This window comes from Melanerpes formicivorus, unplaced genomic scaffold (assembly GCF_026170545.1).
Source record: "Melanerpes formicivorus ecotype bairdi unplaced genomic scaffold, bMelFor1.0.p_v2 SCAF_51, whole genome shotgun sequence".
Lineage (NCBI taxonomy): Eukaryota > Metazoa > Chordata > Aves > Piciformes > Picidae > Melanerpes > Melanerpes formicivorus.
In genome coordinates, this window is record NW_027142403.1 from 872613 (window position 1) to 885813 (window position 13201).

General features: G+C 45.3%; 1 protein-coding gene across 2 annotated transcripts in view; it reads left to right on the top strand.

Moving 5' to 3' along the window:
* Nucleotides 1-13201, top strand: part of LSAMP (limbic system associated membrane protein) — a 392022-nt gene that overhangs the window by 63877 nt on the left and 314944 nt on the right. The window lies entirely within an intron of this gene.

The following is a 13201-nucleotide window of genomic DNA, read 5'->3' on the forward strand; positions in this document are numbered from 1 at the left end:
GCAGGCTGGGCTCTTTACACTGGTGCTGCAGCCTTCCTAGGCTGGACTTAGGTGGAACATTCCTAGCACTTTGTACTGCTCAAAAAACCAGATCCCGCTTCCACAGCTGTGCTGGCTCCTTTCGGAAGTGTCAGAAGGAAGAAGTAGCAAATGCTTATTTTAGTCAAGAAAGCAAACAGTACTCTCCTTGAGCAGCCCAGGGGGAAGATTGAGTGTGCAGAAAAGCCAGCATTCTTGCATAGTCACTTCTCTGAGTAGAACTACATTTTGAGGATGCAGGGCTCTGCTCGGCGTGGGAGGAACTAAGCTTCATGCTGCTGCCTCAGCATTTGTGGCATCCATTTGTGCCAAGCAGGTTTTTTTCTCCCCCCCCCCCCCTTTTTTTTTTTTCTCCTTAATTCCCAGAGTGCTCCACGAGATGTTAGTGACTCTTTAATTATATCAGGAGCTCCATGAGCTATTTTGATGTGTTGTCTCTGGCGTTGGCACATACTCCGGGATGATGATACATGGTCAACATTTTCTGTCTGTATCTTACTCTGTCACCACTGAATTTCAAATGTTGCCCTTGGATTTGACATTTTGGGGAGTAGCCAGACTTTAAAAATCTCTTGCCTTCAGATACTGGTGCAGGTAATAAAAGGGATTTATCAGCCTGCACTTTTCTGTGCCTGTGGGGATGTGCAAGGTAAATTCATACCTGGTTCTCACGAGACCTGCTTGTCCTTCTTCCTCTCAAAATATTGTGCATCACAACTTTATTTTCTTGGGGATTTTATTCCCCATCCCCCCCCACCCCCAGATTGTACCCCAAGAGCTTACAGAGAAAAAGAAATCACAACAGTGAATTAATGAGTATGTTAGAGCCTCCAGTCAAAGGGCCAAGAGCAGAGCAACAGGGAGAGGGGACTGTGAACAGCCAAGAGCAGAGCAACAGGGAGAGGGGACTATGAACAGCCTAGAGGCAAGAAGAAGACAAGATCCAAGCTGAGATGGGAGCAGCAATTAAACTGCACTAGCAGCATGGCTGTCTCATGCAGCAGGAGCTGAAGAGGAGCCAGCTCCTGAGCTAATACATATCATTACATAGAGAGGGCAAAAGAAGAGCTTGGTGTGGGGCAAGGGCAATAAAAGATGAGAGGGAAAGTAATCTGGGATAAATGCAGAAAAGATTTAATAGCAAGGGTTGAGTATTCTTGAGCAGCACATGTTGTTGGGGAGGAGGGGTCGCTGGAGCAGCTCTAGCTGCAGAGCAGAATGGTGTGATTTCTGATATGGAGAGACGTCAGTAAATCCATACAGACATACGTGAGGGAAGTTGGGAAGCCCAGCTTCAGGGGAAGAAAAGACCTTTTCTCCTCACAGCCATCAGAGGCAAACATTTTTGAACAGCAGCTGTCAGTGGCTGAGCAGAGGTGAGTTTTGGCCTGCTGTATTTCAAGTACCCTTGGGTGGGAACCAGTCCAGCACTGTCCTTCACTGGACCGCTCACACCAAGGTTTGCCAGCAGTACTCTCAGTCTCTCAGCCGTACAATGGTCAGTCCAGAGGGATTTGAGATTTCCCAGAGGGGGACGCACAAAGGTGTGGCTGCCAGCCTCCAAGGCAGCTGTTTTCTTTTACCTCTCTTTGCTAAATTGGTGTGATCAAAACATACCCAGGACCTGGGAGTCTAAATAATGGTCTTGTGCTCCCCGTGTGGAGCTCGGTAATATTTACTGAGCCCGATGGCTTCATTCTCCTCTGTGCTGACTTCATTAATGGCTGGCTGCAGGGAGGGAGGGCAGGGATGAAGGATAGCTGAGAGGGGTCCAGGCGACACAGCTAACGGATGGCCTTATTAGAGACACTTTCCTGGGGCCTAAGTGGAGCTTTTTTGTCTGAGTCGGCAAGAAGTGGGTCATTTTGCTGGGCTGTCAGGCCCCAGCTCTCGCTGGAGAGAGGAAGCTGTGACTGCAGCAGCCCTGCTGGCTTCTCGCTGCTGCATTTGGCTGGGGGATGAGGTGGTGCAGGGCTGAGAGAGGAGTGAGAGAGACAGCCCTTAGGGATCCTTACCTGAGAAAGAAAAGATCAGATCCAAATTGCTGTCTTATCCTACCCTGGCAGAGAGCAAAACTGGGAGGTCAGCAGGGAGGTAACATAGCCAATTCCCCCTCCAAGACACACCCCCTCCACTTGACTTTCATTGCCATCATTCTCTGTGTTCTCTGCTTGTCTCTGAAGGGGCAGTGACGCCTAAGGAGATACTAGCTCAAGCTGTTATCCATCTCATCTGTCAGCAGTTTTAGAGAGCCTAGTGGTAACTAGGTCTTATTGGTCCCATGTTGTACCTGATCCACAGGGATCCAAGCCTGCTCACAGCCTTCCATGGGGAATCCTGAATCTCTGTTTTAATCTCTCACTGCTCATGGCTCTGCAGATACCTACTTCTCTCTGCTGTATTGGCTTAACCAGGGAAATATCACATATTCAGTCTCCCCTTCCCCTCCTCAGTGTTGATAGATCATCTGGAAAAAACCCAAACCAGCAGTGTTGGAAGCAAATGTGCCAGAATGCACCACTGCTCTGAGGGTATTTCCACCCCAAAAGAAAACCCAGTCTCCTAGGAATTTATAGCTCAAGGTCTCCAGAACTGAAGTTGGAGATAGTCCACAAGATTTACTTTTTTTTTCCCCCAGCACATTCCCAATGCAGCCAGTAGTTCTTGTGATGCTTACACAGATTGGCTGCAGAGGGCAATACTGGGTTTAACTAGTTAACCCCAGGGAGGAGCTGGTTAAAACAGACCAAATACCAAGTCAGACCTATTCTACAGGAGCTGGGAAATGGAGGGAATGGTTTGGAGACTACTTTTTTGTTGATAGTCAGAGAAGTCCTGCTACTGCCTTGTGCTGTCTTCCCACATGAGCTGATGTTGTGCATGAAACAGCTGAAAAGGACATCACAGGTGAGGTGAAAAAAATCATGCATGTCATTTCTGTTTGGTGAAGTGGCATTTCTCTTAGGGACATCTGGCTCAGGACACTGAAGAAAGAGTGCAATGAACTGTTTCTGAGGGAAAATGCAGATCCAGGTGAAGCGGTAACCTGAGATTTCTCATTAAAATACCTTATAAACAGAGGAGTCATGGGCTTGTGCTTCAGTTTTAGCATGGTGAAGGTGAAGATAAAGGACCTTCCCTGCTGTCCATCTTCAACAGCTTTGTTTTTTTGAGATCATCTTCTGCAGAGGCTAAACTGTGCTAATCCTCAGAGTAAACTCCGCAGTTTACATTCCAGTGATTCAGGAGGGAATGCAGAAGGCCCTTTTAATATAGATTTATTTCCTCCCATCCCCTTTTGGTACTCTCAGGAACCATATCAGGTCCTGCACATGCGCTGCTTGAGAGGGTGTATGGGCAGAGCTAGGCACCAGAAATTTCAGCAGAGGTAGTGGTGGAACTGTTGGCCCTGCTCGGCCTTTGGTCCAACTTCCCTACGTTTTGCTGCACACGGGAAAATCAGTTGCTACTCTGGGTCTGACAGGTGTAATATCTGGTCCCCAGGAAGTGCCAAGCAATCCAAAAAGGTGGAAGAAGTCCTGTCTCATGCCATGACAGAGTTACCCATTTGCAGGAGACATTTTCTTTCTGACTGAATGAGGTTAATGACTATCATGTGCCTGCCAGCACGGGGGTTTATAGCCCTTTATCAACCACAGATGATGATTCTCTTGTTGCTATAAATGCTATGCTCAATTTTTCCCCCAATTTTAATATGTACATATACATATATATATATATTTCTTTTCTTAATAAGCTGCAGCAAAAGAACCTGTGAGCATTTTTATCCTTAGCTCTGCAGTTTGTCCACAAAGATGTTGCAGCTGGGGAGGGTGGTTACTGTTTAAAAAACAAAGAAATCTGTGATGAATGATCAATTACTTGATCCCCCCCCCCCCCCCAAACAATCAGCATCCTATTGCTGATTGCTGTATCCTTGTGGTGATAATGAATTAATGATTACCTCTAGATTAGGTCTTTACTGCACACATGATGCAGAGAGAGCAGGCCTAAATTGGGTTGGATGTAGTCAGGATTGCTGAGTCTGTAGTCAAGCCTCCTTGGGCTGCGATCTTGTCAGAGCTCATAAGCTGAGCCAAAGAATTTGATTAGGCAGCTGGGTCTTTGGGGAGGACATCAGGGAAGAGAGAAGAGCTTAGGCTCTTTAATAGCAAAGTTTCCAACTGACCTGCGTACGGCTGGATTGGCGGAGAGGCTGAGGGAACTGGGATTGTTTAGCCTGGAGAAGAGAAGGCTCTCTACAACTACCTGAAAGGAGGCTGTAGTGAGGTGGGGGTTGGTCTCTTCCCCTTATTGTTAGGTGATAGGATGAGAGGAAATGGCCTGAAACTGTGCCAGGGGAGGTTTAGATTAGATATTAGGAAAAAAATTCTTTACAGAAAGAGTGGTCAGGCATTGGAATAGGTTGCCCAGGGAGGTGGTGGAGTCACTGTTCCTGGAAGTGTTCAAAAACCTCTTGGATGTGCTCTTCAGGCCATAGTGATGTTTGGTTGATGGTTGGACTCGATGGAGGTCTTGGAGGTCTTTGCCAAACGAGAAAATTCAATATTTCTATATCCTATGCACAGACCCAGCAGGTGACCTTGCTGCCAGGACGTTCAGACCCCTGCACAGAGGTGGGACATCTGAGATGTCTGTCTCTGCTTGTCACAAGGACAGTTGATTAGTGCCAAACCGAGGCTGCGGTGATGGGCAGCAAATGCTTCAAAAAGAGACCTGGAGCTCCTGAAAACCAAACCAAATGCCTGCCTCTGAATGCAATGTAGTGCCAAATGCAGCTGCTCAGGGACCGGAACAACCGAGTGGGGCTTGTCTGAATCCCGCAGGGCAAGGCTTGAATCCCCAAAAGCCAAACTGGTGGCTTCCTTTCCCAAGCTAAGATGCTCCACATCCAGGTGCTGAATGGATCTGACCTTTTCCATCTTTTGACACTGACATGGTCACTCTTCTTGGCATTAGGACCTCAATTAGCCTCTTCTATTCCTAGCGTTCTGAATCTGTATGGCGAGAGCGGGGATTAAGGACAAGCAGTCTTACCACAGCTCCTATTAATAAATAAGGAAGATTAGGAGCTTTGTCAGGGAGATAGTGCTTCCTCCTTCATTTAATTATTCAAAAAACACCTTGTGTTTAAGCTTCCACCCTCTGAATGAAATAAATAAAAAAAGAAGTGAGATTATTAAAGATAAAGTTTAAATTAACTTTCTATAGCGCGGGGCAGGTAAGGAAATTCTGTCTCCTGTAATTGACTGACGCTGGTGCTGGCTTCTGCAGGGGTTCAAAAAGAAATATCTCCTGCTCCATTTTTACATAAATACATTTTGATGTCAGTTTGGGAGTATTTCTTTATGTGTTTGGGGACTGCTGTTACCTACTTACACAGCACAAGTAGCAGCAGGGCAAATTTCTTTTCTACCAGCAGGCCACAGTTCATCTCTAAGGGGAATGCATTTGGAATTAAACAAGGGCTTAAAATTTTATGTCCCACTTTTTCCTCATGGATAGTGCCACTAAGAAGGATATCTAATGGACTTTTTGAGGAGGTCTTTGGGCTGAGGTTTTCATCTCGCTGGGGAATTGTACTGAGACCTTCTAACTCATTTCGTAGTTGGTCATCTAAGAGGCATTAGTCCCCCTGCAACTAGCTACCAAGGAGACATTAAAGCTGCAGTGACCTCGAGGTAAAAAAGTACTCCATCCCATACCTATGCAGTTCAATTCCCTCAGGATGTGTATCTCAAAGTGTGACTACAACAGCTTCCAGATGTTTCATATCTGCTCATGCTGTATAAAGAATGATGACTAAATTGCAGTTTAGTGACCTTAGAGATATCAAAAGGGGGAGGGGGAGAGGTGGCTGGCTGGCAGGGAGCTTTACAGTAATGGGATCTTTGCCAGTATCATTCATGCTTGAGTCAAGGACTTTCGTTTCCCAAAAAGAACTGGGGATTAGTACAGCCTCTGCAGCCTGCCCTGAAAACATATCCTCCCGACAGATGTGGTTGTGTGTAGGTGCTGGGGGGTCACCTCTCCTTGTGGTGTTAACGGACACAGCAGAGAGGGGCTTGCTTAGTCTCAAAAAACCCTGAAGAAAAAGGTGGCAGCTATTAAATTTAAAATAATCTACTTGCCTTTTGTGCTTCTGGTCAAGGTGAGCTCTGCAAAGCCACCTTGTGCTTGCCCTGCTGCAGGCTGGAGAGCCCTGACTCAGTGCAGCATCCTTCCGTTTCAAGCTCTAGGGCTGATACCTGAGCAGCTACTGTGTAGCAATTGTTTCAGAATTTGCTTTTTGCGGGGCTTTGTTTGTTTGGGTTGGGGCTTTTTGTTTGTTTGCTTTGCTTTGCTTTGCTTTGCTTTGCTTTGCTTTGCTTTGCTTTGCTTTCCTTTGCTTTGTTTTGCTTTGCTTTGTTTTGCTTTGCTTTGCTTTGCTCTGCTTTGCTTTGCTTTGCCCTGCTTTGCTTTGGTTTTGGTTTCATTCTTTTGCTTGTTTGGTTTGGGGGTTGTTTTTGTTCCATAGGAACTTTAGACTCAATATCATTTCTAAGAAGGGTGGGCGGAAAACTCTCCAAACACCACAATGTATCTTGGAGCTGCTGTCACTTCCTTTTGCTGCCTGCTTTTGCCTTGTGGACAGTATTTTGGCATATTGGAGAAGATGCTCCCTTGCTCCCTGAGCTGTTCTTGGGAGCCCATGTAATATCTGAGCTGTTTGTTTTTTTTCTTGTGACCTAGGATCAATAGGTTGTGCTGCTTCTGAGTGAAATGCTGCTAAATGGCTCTCTGACTACATCTCTCATTTTTATTCCTAAGCAGGCCTGCAAATTTCTGGCCATGTAAAGGCACATTTGTGTTGAGGAAAGCCTGCTGTACATTGCCTGTTTCAGAGCAATTTTCATCACAAAGATTAGCAGAGCAGCACAGGGGCATCTTAATGCACACTTACAAACTCAGAGTTGGTTTTCTGAGGCATCTATTCTAGTTTCCAGGTTTAGAAGGTGCTTTCAGGAAATATTCTCTACTGTTCACTTAACATTGACTGTTTCTGCAAGTGTTCTGGCCCGTGAACTTATTTAATAGAGTACTCCCAGCAAGGAACATGGCTGGAGTGAGCTAAATGCATAGTTTAACAGATTGTTTTCTATTCGTGTTGCCCAGCATCTTGTGTTGTGTTGGGTGTTACTCTTACCCTTGTCATGGATTATCTTGGCCTCTGTAGAACATGCTGAGGATGTATTTTTGCCATTGAGAAAGCCACCACTGGCAGAAAGGACAAACTCCAGATGAGCAATGTGCTTTCATCTCCATATTTCCTCAGCCTGTACAAACTCCTCCTGCTGCCTTCCTCCCTGGAACTGTGAAAGTTTGAGATGCTGAGACTTTCTCTCTTTTTTTTTGCACTGTCAGGAGACATAGAATTATAGAATCAATAAGGTTGGAAAAGACCTCCAAGATCTGGTGCAACCAGCACCAGAATGAGAGGACACAGTCTCAAGCTGTACCAGGGGAAGTTTAGGCTTGAGGTGAGGAGCCATTGGAATGTGCTGCCCAGGGAGGTGGTAGAGTCACCATCCCTGGAGGTGTTCAAGAGGGGATTGGACATGGCACTTGGTGCCATGGTTTAGTAGTCATGAGGTGTTGGGTGACAGGTTGGGCTTGATGATCTTTGAGGTCTTTTCCAACCTTGTTGATTCTATGATCATCAAGTTCAACCTGTCACCCAAGACCTCATGACTACTAAACCATGGCACCAAGTGCTACGTCCAATCCCCTCTTGAACACCTCCAGGGATGGTGACTCTACCACCTCCCTTCCCACTCTCCCTTCCTACTGAAGGCTGTGGATCAGGTGGGTTTTTTTCAGTGCTTCTCCTTGCCACTGGCCTGCAGAGCTCTAATACTAGGCTGTCAATTGCATGTGGTTTGCCCCGGAATCAGGCTCCTTCCAGAGACAACGCTGGGATCTCCTTTGGGGAGGGCTGGAGCTGACATATAGCCAGCCAGCATCCCCTGCTGGGAACAGCCACAAGTGCTTGTTAAGGTCAAGGGGAAAGACTTGAGATCCAAGTGAGTTTAGGATAATTTTGGTAAGCCTCTGTTTTGATTATATGACCACTGAGGAACTGCCCTTTGTCCCCAAGAGTTAAGCAATACTATGTGAAGCAAGGAGAGTAGTCCCTCTGGGGAGGAAAATGCTAACACTTTGAGACATTTTTCTGCATTTTGAAGAGCACAGGCAGTAGGTAAATAACAGCTGTAAGAGTCACGTGGAAACTCATTTTTGGAATGACATGAGAGTGTAACAATGAAAAGGGCTGGGGAAGCTTTTTCATCTTTGCAGAAGTGTGGTGGTGATGATGATGATGACGATGAGGATAATGATGATGACAGGACTGCTTGCTGTGAGCTTTTATTCTGTCCAGGATGAAATTTTAAGAGAAGCCACGCACACGCAAACCCTCTTGCCCTGAAATCTCCTGTGCTCTCTCTTTTAGCTGCTGCTGTCTGAAGGTGTCATTTGTGTTTTGCTCTGTTTCAAATGCATCTCCTTTTTGCTCTCTCACTCTGTCTTTGGAAATGTTAGGACACTAAGCTGAGCGGGCTGATGGTGCCAAAGATCCTTTGTACACACATGGAAAGACTCAGAAATAAATGTCCCTGCTGTGACCTGGAAGCTTTCTCTTCATAATAGCTGTGGACACACACAGAGAGCTAGTGGCACGAGGAATCCCTAGGATGCTCTCCATACCTTTTGTTTGATGTGTGGGTTTGTGTACAATAAATTAAGGCTCATGCTTGGAGAGTGAATCTTTTTATGTAAGGGGGTCAACTTGTAAGTGGGGCAGGTCAGAGAATCTTATGCCCCACACTAAGCAGCTTTGACCCCTGTAATGCACATCACTCTTAATTTGATAAACTAAACACTAGCTCGATAATCCTGCCTTGCTTTTTGTCCTTCTCCTCTCTCTGCCTCTTGACTGTGAACTTACATCTACCTCACTCCATAGATGAGTCATAAATATGGATATAGATGACAGAAGGTTAAGGGCATGGTGGGAAGGCTAAGCAACTCTGTCTCACTCATCATTGGTACAGTGGATGTTTGAGGGGTGCCTCACCTGTCCCAGCTTCTTTTGACATTTTTCAGGCAGGGTCAAGAGCAAAGGTATTAGAACAAACAGGTCATGAATGGACTAATTATTATCATCTTTCCTTACTGTGTGTGGTTAGCTCTGTCTGAACAAATGTCACATGGTAAAGACAAGGGGAGGTCATGAGTATAAGTTGCTACTGGGGAATTTGGACTGGATGCCAGGAAAAAAAAAGTAAAAATCACTATTAAACATTGGAATAAACTCCAAAGGGAGGCTGTGGATTCCCCTACATTAGACAGTTTGAAGGCCTAGCTTGACAGGGTGCTGGGCAATCTCATTTAAATTATATTCTTTCCCTGAAAGGTTGGACAGGAATCTCCTTGAGGTTCCTTCCAAGCTGGTATTCTATGAAGCTGTGAAATGTCTCTCAGACTCCCTGTGCTTTCTTGAGTGAGGGGGGGAGGGGGGGGAATAGAACCCAAAGCTGACAAATTTTGGTCACTTTGAGCACATTTACACTGGGGCTTAGAGAGCCAGACCCCTTGATCATTGTGCATTATCTGGGTGAGCAAAGGTTTTGGAAGGAGCTGATCAGCTGCTGGCAAATACATGCAGATACATTCAAACTGAGGTAAGACCATTTTGAAACTGTGAGGTCCTGTGCTGGGAATTAAAAGACCAGGGATTTTTTTCTATTATTATTATGATTTTTATTTTATATGACAAGCTGGATGAAATAGGAACTAGAAGTAGTCTGAAAAAAACACCAACTCTTTCTGAATGCATCATGTTGAACAAGAAAGTCACTCGGTGTCATTCTGAGCCACTTGGACAGGCATGTTCTGTACCAGGTGCAGGAGGTCATTGCTCAGCTGTACCCAGCCCCAGTGCAGGCTCTGCTGACATGCAGCCTACAGTTTGGGTCAACAACCTTTAAGGAAGATGTAAACAAGCAGGAGAGAGCCCAGAGGGTTGCAGCAGGCTTTCTGAGAGGCTGAGCAGACAGGACCTGCACAGGAAGGTTAAAAGAGCTAGAGTCATAAAAGTTTCCTTGCTCTAAATGGGGAAGACAAAGAGAAATGTAAGCATCTTTGTTCCTATAAATTGTTCTTTTAAAGGTGGTATTGATCTGTTGTGCTGCACATCCCCAGGACTAGAAGTAATAGGTTAAATACTAAGAAGATTTTCTAACTCTAAGATTAGCAAAGTGTTGGAAGAACATAGGTGGGTGGATGTGGAGCATTTTTCATCAGTTTCTTCCAGCCATGTAGGCAGACATTAATGGAATCATAGAATGGCTTCAGTTGGAAGAGACCTTTAAAGATCACCTAGTGCCAACACTCCTGCCAGGGGCAAGGACACCTCAAACTAGACCAGGGTGCTCAAATCTTTCTCCAGCCTGGTTGTAAACACTTTAAGGGACGAAGCATCTGCAGCTTCTCTGGGCAACTCATTCCAGTGCCTCACCACCCTCATAGTAAAAAATTTCTTCATAATGTCTAACCTAAATCTATCCTGCTCCAGTTTAAAACCATTGCCCCTTGTCCTATCACCATATGCCTTTTTAAACAGTCCCTCCCCTGCTTTCATGTAGGCCCCCTTGATGTACTGGAAGGCCCTGTAAGGTTTCCCAGGAGCCTTCTGTTCTCCAGGCTGAACAACTGCAACTCCCTCAGCCTGCAAGTTCTACACAGTGCTGTACACAGTACTGGTTAGGCCACACCTTGACCACTGTGTCCAGTTCTGGGCCCCTCAGTTTAGGAAAGATGTTGAGTTGATGGAACATGTCCAGAGGAGGGCAACAAAGCTGGGGAGGGGGTTGGAGCGCAAGCCCTATGAGGAGAGGCTGAGGGAGCTGGGGTTGCCTGAAGAAGAGGAGGCTCTTCTCCAGAGGAGGCTCTTCTCTAGAGGAGGCTCAGGAGAGACCTTATTGCTCTCTACAACTACCTGAAGGGAGGTTGTAGACAGGTGGAGGTTGGTCTCTTCTCCCAGGCAACCAGCACCAGAACAAGAGGACACAGTCTCAAGCTGTGCCAGGGGAAGTTTAGGCTGGATGTTAGGAAGAAATTCTTCATAGGGAGAGAGATTGCCCACTGGAATGTGCTGCCCGGGGAGGTGGTGGAGTTGCCATCATTGGAGGTGTTTAGGAGGAGACTTGATGGCGTCCTTGGTTGCATGGTTTAGTTGATTAGATAGTGTTGGTTGATGGGTTGGACATGATGATCTTGAAAGTCTCTTCCAACCTGGTCTATTCTATTCTATTCTATTCTATTCTATTCTATTCTATTCTATTCTATTCTATTCTATTCTATTCTATTCCATTCCATTCCATTCCATTCCATTCCATTCCATTCCATTCCATTCCATTCCATTCCATTCCATTCCATTCCATTCCACAGAAATGGAAGTGAGGGCACATTTAGTCCTTTCTCAGTGTTGTGAGCTAGCCAAATGATGTTCTTGAGGTCCCTTTCTGGTTCCACCTTGCTGCGATTTCTGTGATTTGAAACGGTCAAACCAATTTGACTTCCATATAAGCCGGGTGTCTTTTTTCCCTCCTCCTGCTAAGATTACTTGAGCCTGAAACAGATGAGATAACGGGAAAGGAGTAAATTTCATGTAAGCAAACTTACAAATGCTTGTTGGGTTTGTTTCTTTACTCTGTCTCTTTTAGGAGATTATTAAGGAACCAACTTGTCACTGGATGCGAGATAAAGTTGTGTTATAAATAAAGTAATAAGAAAACTGAAATTTACTGAATAAACAGAAAGGGAATATATATAGCTGGTTCTCAGCATGAAAAGATGCCTCAGCTCAGTGGATGTGTCACTGAACAGTATTATGTCTGGTGTTTAATATGGATTAATAACCCAAAAAAAGGGAAGAATGCTTAGAAGGAGAAATGTGCAGATAACACAGCAACGTTTAGGCTACCCAAGCCTAGAAAAGACACCGAGGAGGTCTGGCAACGAGCTGGCTGAGGTAGTTTACAAGCATCACAGGAGCAAATGCAGCATGGCAAAGGCAAGGTGATGCACTCAGGAAACAACACATCAGAATTAGTCACGCTCTTTTCTGGGTTCTAAAATTATTGTAACCACTCGAAAGAAAAGAACAAGAAAAGCAGGGGTGGGGTGGGGGGGAAACCACAACCCAGAAAGGGATGGCTGTGAGCGACTCGGTGAAAACATTTGTTCAGTCTGCAGTGATGGTGAAATAAAAGCATGCAAGATGAGAGAGAGTGCATTAAGAAAAAGGTAGAGAATAATAGGTAGAATAATACGGTGCCATTACATAAATTGATGGTACGTGCTCTTCTTGTGCGCTCTATTCAGTTTGCTCACCCCCTCTCACAAAAGGAACTCACAGAAATAGAAGAATGACCGCAGGAAGGGGACAGAAATGACCAGAGCCTTTTAATAGCTGCTTCATAAAAAAAAAAAAAATGATTAAAAAGAGCAACACTATTTTCCTGGGAAGAGACAAATAAGGAGCGTTGTGGCAAAGGTAGAGAATAGTCGCCACGCAGAGAGGTTTTCACTCAGCCCTTCCTATTTACTTTTCATTTCATTAAAAGAACAATAGGGGAAGCAATTACACCAAAAATCATCCACTTTAAACCTGGGAGGAGGATATACTCTTGTACAAAATGTCTAATTAACATATGGAACTTGCTGCCACCAGATACCTCTGAAATCAGAAGCTCACTAAAGAGCTCAGTGAGATTCAAACCAGACTACTGTTGGATAATAGCAAGATTCACAGATAAAATAAGGAATCTACCTTATTGCTGTCTACAACAACCTGAAGAGAGGTTGTAGACAGGTGGATGTTGGTCTCTTCTCCCAGGCAGCCAGCACCAGAACAAGAGGACACAAAAGTGACTCAATATCAGTATCAGTATCACTAAGGTTGGAAGAGACCTCAAAGATCAGTCTCAGGCTGTGCCAGGGGAGGTTTAGGTTGGATGTTACGAAGAAGTTCTATACAGAGAGAGTGATTGCCCATTGGAATGGGCTGCCAGGGGAGGTGGTGGAGTCACCACTACTG